Source organism: Raphanus sativus, chromosome 2 (genome assembly GCF_000801105.2).
Source record: "Raphanus sativus cultivar WK10039 chromosome 2, ASM80110v3, whole genome shotgun sequence".
Taxonomy (NCBI): domain Eukaryota; kingdom Viridiplantae; phylum Streptophyta; class Magnoliopsida; order Brassicales; family Brassicaceae; genus Raphanus; species Raphanus sativus.
Window position 1 is genome coordinate 28,390,922 of NC_079512.1, and position 11,666 is coordinate 28,402,587.

The 11,666-nt window shown below is 30.7% G+C and overlaps 1 long non-coding RNA gene across 2 annotated transcripts; it reads left to right on the forward strand.

Moving 5' to 3' along the window:
* Positions 1 to 679: 679 nt before the first annotated feature.
* On the forward strand, positions 680 to 1,932 carry LOC108837549 (uncharacterized). Of its 2 annotated transcripts, none has more exons than XR_001947347.2 (2): positions 680 to 1,575; positions 1,662 to 1,932. It is a non-coding gene; the product is annotated as an uncharacterized LOC108837549 (long non-coding RNA). The 2 variants fall into 2 exon arrangements; XR_001947348.2 differs by having other exon boundaries at positions 1,692 to 1,932.
* The last annotated feature ends 9,734 nt before the right edge of the window (positions 1,933 to 11,666 follow it).

The window sequence follows — 11,666 nt, forward strand, 5'->3', positions numbered from 1 at the left end:
AAAAATTTAAAAGTAAATATTTTTAAAAATACAGGATTTAAAAATAATTTAAAATTTAAATAATGTATAAATATTTTATTATATATATATATTATAACAATTAAACTAAAGTATGTTTTAAAATATATATATATATATATATAATATATATATATAATATATATATATATATATATAACTCGCAGATAACCACAAAATTAAGTGGAGTGGGTGCGGGTACAAAATTATTTGTTTGCGGATTGTGCGATATTTTTTAACTAAAACAAAATTTAAAATCCGCGGGTTCACGGGTCAGCGGGGCGAGTTCGAGCCGCAACCCTACCTTAATTGTGCGTATACTGGATCAACTTTTAAATTGATATTATTAGTAAAAATATATTTTATTTAAAAATTTATACACATGTATGATTACAAAAAAATTAGAAAGAAAAAATAAATATCAAAAATTAAATTTAAAACAAAAATAAACCCGCCCTCTTAAGGGTGGGTCAAAATCTAGTTTCTAGTTAAAGTATTCAAAATGACTTGTATAGGTAGATTTATTTAAGAGTATTTGCACTCCATACATAAGACTTATACCATAATTAGGTGAATACACTATTGATATTTACGATGCAGTTATGAGGAAATTAGATTACTATTTTACCCTTGTTCATGTATGATAATCGGTAACCGGCAAACTGTAATATTTTTTTTTTCTACTTAACTTCTTCGTCTCATGAGAGAGACCACTTCCAACGATAGGTTTTTATTCTGCTTTTCTTTTTCTTAAGTTCTCCTTTTTTTTTCCGCCGCTCACTTTCGTACGTCGAATCTATACTTGTCTTCATTACCAGTTTAGGATTAGCTACTCCGATTCTAGGGTTTTTAAAACCACTAGTTGTATGTAACTAATCTCTCTTTTTTTTTTGGAACAATCACAAGATCCTTTTCTCGGGTGGTCTTTGAATTTTTTATATTGCTTGAATTGTTGAAGCTTTTGAGAATGTAAAGTCATTATATATGTCGATGTGTTTGAAGCTGTTTGTGTTTCCTTCCTTAACAATAGTTAGATGATCAGATTTCATCCGAAGAACCTCTGTTTCAGAGACATTCGTCGACATCTTGCTATGCTTCTGATCGGATGGTCTTGGCGTCCTAGGTGGACCGGATTGGTTTACCTAGGGTTCCGTTCTAAGCTCTGGTTCTCTGGACCGCTCCGCCGGGGTTTGGCGCTCGCCGCGTTTGGCTTGCTTTCACCGCTCTCTCTGCCTTCTCAGTCTGCCGCACCTTGTGGTCAAGGCTCGGTTCTGGCACCAAGAAATCGAGCGGGGAGATTCCTCCTAGTGCGGCAGTTTCACGGTTATTCTGGTGAGATAGTTAGAAAGTTTTGATCGTTTTTGATTGATTGTTATACTTGTGGATTTTGCAGAGTTAGTGATGAAAACAGAGAGAAAGGGAAGGATGTTGTGACGGAGAAGGATCTTGAGCATCTGTTGCATCTGCTTGAAGCTGGGAATGCAGATATGGAATGGCAATCTATGATATAAGTCTACTCCTAACATGAGCTACCAGGCCTGGCGTCATGAGCCTCAGGTAGTCAGACTTGATCAGTGGTTCTATAGAGTTTATATTTGATGCATTAAGCTTTAGTTAGTGAAAGAAAATGTCGTTTGATACAGGCAGGTCCTGTTGTTTATCTAACTATTCAGGATGATGTAGAAAAGACTTTCCAAGGAACAGACCAAACTGAGGATCTGCCTGAGAAGGAATCAAGTGGTGATCAGACTGTGTATCGTTGTATAAATGTCTTAGCCTGTTACCTTGATTCTTAAACCAAGACAGAAACCTGCACAGTTTGTAAAAGTGTTAAACGGTCACTAGATTATTTAGTTTTTTTTATTGAATTAGTTAACATGCTAACATAAATATATAAAAGAACTTTCGCCACTTTTTGCTAACCTATAAACAGTTTGAGGCTTCCTCTTGTGTGATATGCCCACGCACACCATTAGCAGATGCTGTTAACCCTACACACATAGAATTACATGGTTAATAATATGTTTAGTGTATATTTACATCATAAAACATACGCTACACACACAAAGAGTCACCCGGTTAATAATCTGTTAGCGTATATTTATTTCATAAAACATGCTAAAATACTAAATTAATTTCCACAATTATCTTTAGCTACATAAATTTTATTTTAACCGAACTATATACACACAAAGTCATCCCCCGACTAATAATATGTTTAGTGTATATTTACATCATAAAACATACCCTACACACAAAGAGTTACCCGGTTAATAATCTGTTTAGCATATATCTACATCATAAAACATGATAAAATCCTAAATCACTTTCCACAACTATTTTTAGCAGCGTAAATTTTATTTTAACCCAATCCGTATTTCTGTTCCCTAGCTAAAATACAAACCAACAAACTATTTCTATGGTTAATCTAACATGTGGCTAATTTTTTTTGAATACCATTTTCGGATCTTAAGGGTTATATTATTAAGTTTGCGACATTGATTCAAATAAGTTACAGTGGTCTGGTGGTTTAAGTTTGCATTCTCAAATTCATAACCCGGGTTCGAGGTGGTCTTTGTACTGATTTTATTTTTTTCTTTTAATGAGTGGCATAATTGTAAATAGTTCATCTTCCTCTCCCAATTTTTTTTAGGGTTTTCGACAGCACAAGCTGTTTTCATGGCCGCCGGCTTTAATTTTCTCATATATCATCAATTTTTATACGATTTCGTATTGTTTATGTTCTAATTACATAAATCTACCACTAAACACACTATTTTGATAATTCAAAACTCAGAAAAAAAAACAAATTGCTGGCTCAAAAGTCAGAAAAAAAGAAGCAAATTACTGGCTCCGATTTTCTTTGTGTGTTTATGGACATAGCTTGCCGGTTGCTTGTATAGAGAAAACCAAACAAGAAGTTTCGGATTCACTCCCCCCATACAAACTTTTAACATGCTGACACAATATCTTTTCCTCTCCATGGATTAAGTTTACGACTTTTCCCTAATTTATTATTATTTTTAATTCTATTTACCTTCTAACCTGTTATTGCCGGTTTTTTCAGGTTTCTCTTTCTTGGTGGCATAAGGATAGTTACGACATTTTCTCTATCTTGTATCGTTTCAAAACCCCCCCCCAATATTTGTGTCATAGGCATTTGCCTAATTTGTTACTTCTTAAACGATTTCGGCCCAATTCACTCTTTATTTAAACTCCTTCTTTTTAATAAAGTAGATTGAAAATTATATTCCTTTTTTTATATTGAAAATTAGATTGAAAAAAAAAAAGAAAATTATATTCCTTTTTGCACAGGTCCTTAGGTTTTCATAATATAATTCGTGAATCTATGTGGATTCGTTTTCTTCCTGCTTTACGAAAGTTGTGGAATTAAGTACAGTTGAAATCACAGTGATTGAAGATACGATGGTCATGAGAATGAATCGTAAGAATGAGACATGCCGTTATTTTCTTTGCTATGAGAGAATGAAATTTAAAACAAAATATCCTAGGCCATATTAATATTTTGCTACATTTTTTTTTTGAACGACAAACCTGATTAACTAGAGTTCAATACAAAGGAGATAGAGCACCAAACTGAGCTGATTTTTCTAGGAGGTCAGCAGCAGAGTTATGTTTCCTTGGAATAAAAGAAAAACAAGTGAAATCAAAAAGAGACCGATAGAAACTCGATATCCATTTTGCAACATCTATTTTGTATGTTTCTTCTCCAATAGGTCCGTTTCACTGGTTTTTCTATTGAAAGCATGTAGTATAAGTAGAGAAAATTCAAAAATATTTTGAATTTAAAAACTCAACATTTTACTGATCCTTAATCAAGTAGATTATTAATGTGTCAGACAAAAAAAAAATTTCTTAGTTCAGGTTTTAGAAAAACAGCAGCCGTGAAAAGAAGAGTACGAAGTTCTAGATCCTTAGTTTTCACGTATCGTGGAGATTTTGTTTAGTCAAGTTTTATGTCAGACATTGGAGCCGGTTCAAGATGGTTCTGGTTCAGATTATCGAAGGACGAGATGGTCGGTTTAGTAACTTGAAGGATACGAGATCGATCCAAGTAGTTATGGAAAATAGAGAAAGATATGGAAAGAAGATTTTGAAAGAGTTATTAACACCACAGGTCAGTTTCTATGTTTTTATTACACTCTAGAGCACATTGTGCTACCTAGACACTTTTGTGTGGTTGAAGACTCATTTATCCCTTAAAAAGCAAAGTAAGATATGGATATTTCAGTAAAACAACATTGTATCTGGTTAGGTTTGTTAGATAGTTTGAATTTTTCTCGTTTCTTTTGAATTTTGAATATTAAAAGTGATGGCCCACCATTTTCAGATATATCCACCCATTACTTCAATTTTTCTCCATCGTCTTCTTCCTCGTTCATTCTCTACGTTTTTTTTTTAAAAACTGAAATCTGATTCTTACATATCTTTTTTCAAGAAATTTTTTATGTAATCGTCTTTTCTGTTACTCGATCTATCTTTTAAGATCTGTGAAGGAGAGAGAACAGACGGCGGCGGAGGCGGTTATCTCACGATGGCGAGGACTCGTAGTAGCCGTGGCAAAGAGAGAGAAGAAGGTTAGTTTTCCGTCTCTGTTATTTAGCTTGAAGTCTTGCATCAGAGCAATTGTGTTAGTTTGTTTAATTTAGGGTTTCTTATGTGGCAGATACGGCGGATTCAGGTGTCGAGAATGTGAAGGAATTGCTACATGAGCGGCTATTTACGACCGACCGTTTCCCAAACGAGAGGACAAACATCTAATCGACGTCGGATTACTCGACGACATAGTCCAAATGGACATTAAACTGCAGTGTACTTATCTGACTTGGACATCAAGAGTACACAAGGACTTGGACGTATAAACTGCAGTGTACACAAGGACTGCAGATGTAGAACGGGAGTGTGAAGTGGAAACTGGAAATGTGAAGTGTACATTAGGTCGGTATGGACATTCAAATGGACTTGGAAATGGTGTATACAAATGTCCACACCTTGTACATTAGGAGTGTGAAGTGTACATTAGGTCGCTATGTATGGGTCCATGCACATTGTGTACATTGTACATCGTCCTTAGTATACAAATGTCCACACATCCTCTAGTGTACACATGTACACTAAAATTGGGTAGACAATGGAAACTGTGTATGTGTCAATGTACATATTGTACACAGCCCTTAAGTGTATGCATGTAGGCCAAATGTATATTTACCTTTAGTGTACACATGTACAATACATGTACACAACACTTACATCGACACATTGTGTGATGCAGTAATTCTGGTTCATGGTCTTGCTTTGCGTGTAGTAGATAACAGTGGACACCTTACATGACAACTGATGTACACATGTACTCTATGTATGTGTTTAGGTACATTGTATCCATTGTACATCACCCTTTAGTATTCAAATATCCACACCATGGACATCGTCATGTAGTGTACATATGTACTCTATGTATGTGTCTATGTATATTGTGTACATTGTACATGGCCTTTTAGTATACAAATGTCCATACCATGTACATCGTCTTTTAGTGTACATGTGTACACTAAATTGACAGACAATTAACGCTTTGATGTTCATGGACACAAATGTATATTTGGATATTGCTACTAATGTATACATGTAAATCAGCCTTGTGTACACATGTACACTACATGAGTAGACAATGAACGCCTTGATGTTCATGGAGAGAAATGTATATATGAACATTGGTAACAATATATACATGTTAATCACCCTTTAGAGTACACATGTATTGATAAATGGATAGACAATGAAGGCTTTGATGTACATGGACATTTCTACTAATTGTACATGAACGTTTAAAAACATAAATTTTCATAACATTGTAGACTTCTAGCTATGGTTTGTGGACATGTTAGTTAGCAGACGATGTACACATGTGTAAATCGTTGTACACTATTTCTTTAGGTGTCGCGTGTATGCGGCTTCTCTCGATGTACCCATGGACGTTGACCCAGAGTGTACACGATCAAAAGATTCTCTTCAATTTGACTACTTTGTTGTTTGACTCCATTAGTCTCGAAAGTGGCAAAAAAGTTCACGATTTGGTGTGATACTAGGTAATGAAAGACGAAAAAGACAGGCTCGTCGTTTTCCAGTATAAACTATGGTGTTGCGAGTCTGGTAGCAAAAATTTTGGTGTTAATTGACCAATAACTCCTTACAGGTGGTAATCTGATGGAGATGGAGGCAGCAATCTGATGAAGATGGACAGAAGATGATTAAGGTTTGATTTTTTCTCAAATCCAAACAAGCGATGTAAAAAAAAATCCAAACAAGTAAAAATGTGAATATCGAAAGAAGAAAAAGAATTTTACAGCATAATATAATCTGGGTCGTTGGAACAAAAAAATATAAAGTAAGTCCAAAGGGTGGAGAGAGAAACAAATATCACTATTGTCAAAAATGTCAGATTTAATCTGGGCCGTCGATTGGAAAGAAAGATGTGTGGTGTGTGTTTATTCCCGCTAAAATGCTGGTTTAGTTACACAGCTGTTTAGTTTCAGTGTAACTAGATTATTTGGTAAAAAAGAAGCTGTTAGGATAAAGTGTGTTGATAGCATAAACTGCTCCATTCTGTAATAAATAACTAAAAACTGCCCTACAATGTAATAATTTCATTTTGAAATATCTTTTCACAAAGAATATAAAAAGGACGTCAATCAAAGAAAGAAGTTACGGTTTCTGAGAGAGACATCAAGGCAAAAGAGTTTTTAGAGAGAGAGAGAGAGAGAGAGAGTGTCAACGAGAGAACTGTAAGGATAACAACTAGAGTTGTGGTTCTCATGTATTTGGATAGTTAGGAATTGATCAGTCATAATACACGGTTGTGTGTAGTCACAGAGATCTGAGTAAACAAGTCTATTAAAATTGTTTGAACGATTTTAATAAAAGTATTGTTGAAATAAGTTCAATGCTAGATTTTGAACCACGCTTAAGAAGTACGTGTTCATTTTTGAAATTAAATAACTTTTTATTGAATCTTTTGTAAGAAAACAGTGTACAAAAATATCCAAACCAAAATTGAACGGTGCAGACTAATAGTGCATCTATGTTTAAATGGTTAGAAGAAAACATTCTATTTTTACAAAATATTTATTTCCTTTAGTAGGGATACATATGTGATTTATAGACAAATTTAGATATAAAAAGTGTTTTCATATCGAATTCCGACATGCAGTGAAACTGATGGGCCGTATATAATCCAGAACGTATTATGTTTTCATGTATATAATTCTATCAGAGGTTCTATTAACTGATATGTTTTTACAAAACTAAGATTTAATGAGAACCTATTAACTAAAAATCCGATTAAACCAAAAACAACACCATTAACCAGTGAACCGACACCAGTTTGACCCGACAAAAACTCATAAAATCTGATAATACTTTTTAAAATATTGATTAAACTTCTCATATAGTTTATAATAGTTAAACTTAATAAAATATTTTCTTTGTCATATAAAATATTTTTTTCTAATTTTATGCATTTAAATTTATATGTTTTATAAATCACTACTACTACAATTTAATAAAATTAAATATGATTCATGGAATGTGTTTTTAATGGTTATTAATGAAATGAATTAAATTAATGAGTATGTAAAATTTCAAACCCATTAACCAAAAGACTAAATCGTCATTAGTGAAAATTGAATTTTTGTTGTAAATTCATGGGAATTTTTAATAGATTGATGGTTTAAATAAAGGAAAAATTAATGTTTTGTTTTAATATTATAGAGAGTTACAAAATTTTAAAAATTTGTTTTGGTATGTTAGGTATCCCTATTATTGAAATCGTATATCCTAAAATACTGTTAAACTAGGTGGTTCTTCCGTGCTCATGCACGGGTATAAGTGTTAAAAAATAATATCATAATAACTGATTTATATTAATTTAAAATCATTTTATGTTATATATATGATTTATTATAAATAATATTTATTATTTTAATTAAACTTGTGATTCTACATATATAATGTCCGGTCAATTTGGTTATTATTTGGATATACCCTAATTCCTTAGATAAATCATAAACACTAATCTGTAAACTTTTGGGTATACCCAAAACACTAAATCTATCTCTCTCTCTCTCTCTCTCTCTCTCTCTCTCTCTCTCTCTCTCTCTCTCTCTCTCTCTCTCTCTCTCTCTCTCTCTCTCTCTCTCTCTCTCTCTCTCTCTCTCTCAAATTAGTGTTACTTTCTTATTTGTAATTTGTTATTTTTTTTATTAATAACTTACTTTATTTTCATTGCGTATTACTTACGCAACTTGGTATTCATATTTATTGCTTTGTTTAAATAATTTTCCTTTAGTTAATTTGGTTTTAATAACTTAACTTATATTAAATACAGATTACTTTGGCAAGTTGATATCATATTTACTGCAGACCAATTTATGATAATATAATAGATATCTTAATGTTCTAAGATCATCTTTTCTAAAAAACAAACAGATGAATGATGTAACATACACTGAATTCACTGTTTGAATTTCGCATCAGAGACTCAAGTCACTCAACACGAGTATACTATTGATAACACGTTTCAAAACTTAAACAACGTCAATGAACTTTTGTTCAAATGCATGATTGATTCAATCTCCTCCAAAGATAAACTCTCAATTTGATCTTCTCATAAACTCAAGTCCGAAAGAACATGTAAAAAATTATATTTACCCAATCACAATTTCTAATGACGTTTTCTTTTGATAAAAACATGAGCTAACTTAGTTTATCCGTACTTTTGCTTTGGTTGCATAGTATATCTTGTGATAGTTTTTCCCAAGTAGCATTCCAAACGTTTTCTGGATTTGTGATACTATGTGTTAGCAATAGGACACAAAAAAACTTGCGTAGATCCTTTGCTGATGCCCAATAACATGCTTCTTTAATAGTTTCAATATTTTCTTCATCATCGTCCTTCCGAATAACAGAAGAAGTTATCTTTTTCTAAAAAACGTCATTAGATTAAGCTTTGAAGAAAATAAGCAAATTAAAATGTAGACCATAAGACAATGTAAGATATATATAATAGTGTTGATATGATTGCACGGCAATTTAGTATCAAATAATATATTCATACAATTTATTATATTTTTTATTGCTATATAGATGTTCTGAATTTAATGCGTTAACATAAATCATTCTTATTTATTACCAATCAATCTTGTGAATTAAATATGATGAATATATGTTACGTGATGTTGTAATCATCATTAATTGGTAATCATTAATGTGATAAATATGAACATATTTTTCATTCAAGGCAAATTGTGACAACTAAATAATAAACAAGTAATAATATAATTGTTAAATGATGATAATAATAATTATAAAAATGACCTTATTATATATTGAGATCTGAAAACAAAAAATAATCCAATAAAATTGTATTATTATTGATTTTAATTAATAAATATTAAAATTAAATATATATATATATATATATATATATATATATATATATATATATATGTTCAGCTAACGACTTAAAACAAGAAAATTATGCTGCATCAATTTAGTTGTCCAACTGAAACCCTTTAAAACTATGTGGAAGATTAAGGTAAAAGTATTTCGATTTTGAAAACAATACTAAGCTGCTGGTTCTAAAATCATTAAAATAGTTCTCAAAGATGTTAAAGTAAAATATTAAAAAAATTGTAAAACATATTTTTGTAAAAAAAATTTACTTGATGACCGCATTATGATTTTTATAAATATAAACAGGGTGATAAAAATTTAAGCTCAAATCGATCAAGTACACCATAAATTCAAAATAGATTTCGGTTTACTATTACAATTAAAAATGCTCAGACCAACATATATATAACTCTATAAAGAAAACACAACTGTATGCATATTAAAAAAAATCAAACACATATACATATTTAATTTGTCAATACTATATAGTTTTAATTTTTCTTATATAAGTTCAACCTCTTATCCTAGTGAAACTAGTATAACACTGAGCAAATAAATTTTTGGTGGAACAGTGATATTTTAGGTGGAAATGATTTTTTTTTGGTGAAAATGTTAATTTTGACAAAGAAATAGTCATATTTCATATTAGACTATATGTAACAAAATTTGGAAAAAAATGTAACAAAATTTTGGTATTTTTATTTTTGATATGTGTAAAATTAACATTCAGTTTTTTAGTATTCCAAATTTATAAAATAAATACAATAGGTTTTGCGTCCAAACTTACCATGATTAAGGCATGACTGGTTCTCCAGTTATCATCCACAAACGCAGTTTTTTGCGGTTCGTAGCGGTTGTTGACGTTTCGAAACAAGCACAAGAAACGCTATAAATCGTTTAAATAGCTCCGAACCTCTTAAAATTAAAAACTTGTTCCAGCTAGCGTTTGCGGTTACGAGAAGGTAAACTTTTTTCTTTAAAAACAAAATAAATACAAATAATACTAAAATTATCCAATAAAAAGAAATTGAAATAATATAAATTGTAAACTGTATACTTATTATATTTTAATTTATATTATAACTGTAAGTATAGCTACTATCCTTTAAACAAATAACTATTGAATATCGAGATTCAAAATTATTTGTTTAATATTCAATAGTTATTTATTTAATATTCACTGGTTTATTTTCATATTTTTAAGTAACTAATACTAAATGTCAGATGAATTTACATTCAAGACGTTGAAGATAGACTTGGTATATCCAAGAAATGAAGGAAAAAAAGGAGATTTGGACAAGAACATGGCAATGGCAGAGAAAGATGGGAGTATGCCCTGAAACAATCTCTTTTTGCTATATCTGATAAGAATAGACTTGTGGGATTAAATGCATGACAAAGAGATAAAAAGATCTGCTGCTTAGATAAGAGTGTGTACAACACATATTAAGAGGAGTGGGATAAGTTTTAAGAGATTTTACATGAACAGAGAGACAAGGAAACGTTGCAAGCTGAGGCCCCAAATCCAGAACAAACATTACAAAATCTCTATAATATTATTTGAGAAGTCAGTTTTATATGTATCGCGCTCACGTTGATTCTCACGATGGTTGATTACACGAATACCCTTGATGAATTAATTCTAGCTAAACCTAATTATCATTACTAAAAATTGTTTAGTTTTCTTTTTAGTAATAAAGCTTAATTTATCTTTTTATTATAGTTTATTTATTTTATAATCCCATATATAATAAAAAGAAAACATCTATAAAATATTTAGATTTATATATATGAAAAACGAATTTATTTTTTCTTAATTTATGCTTTCCCTAAAAACATAAATAAAAAGTGAATATCTAATAATTTTCAAAAATATATAGGTGTATATATATAATTTACAAAATAAAATAGTTAAGATAATTTTTAAGAAAACATATTTTATAATGATTGTATTTTTGATTAAATTATTTAAATAAAATTAATTTCAAACAACATAAAGTGATCATCTAATATCGTTAAGAAAAATTATAAATTAAAATTTACCTAACTTTCATTGATAAAATTATAAAATGTATTCACAATTCTAAATAAGTGATGATTCACCAATTAATAGGATTTAGTTGTTTTTATAAATATTCATATATGTACATGAATTTTCAAATCTTATAAAATATGTT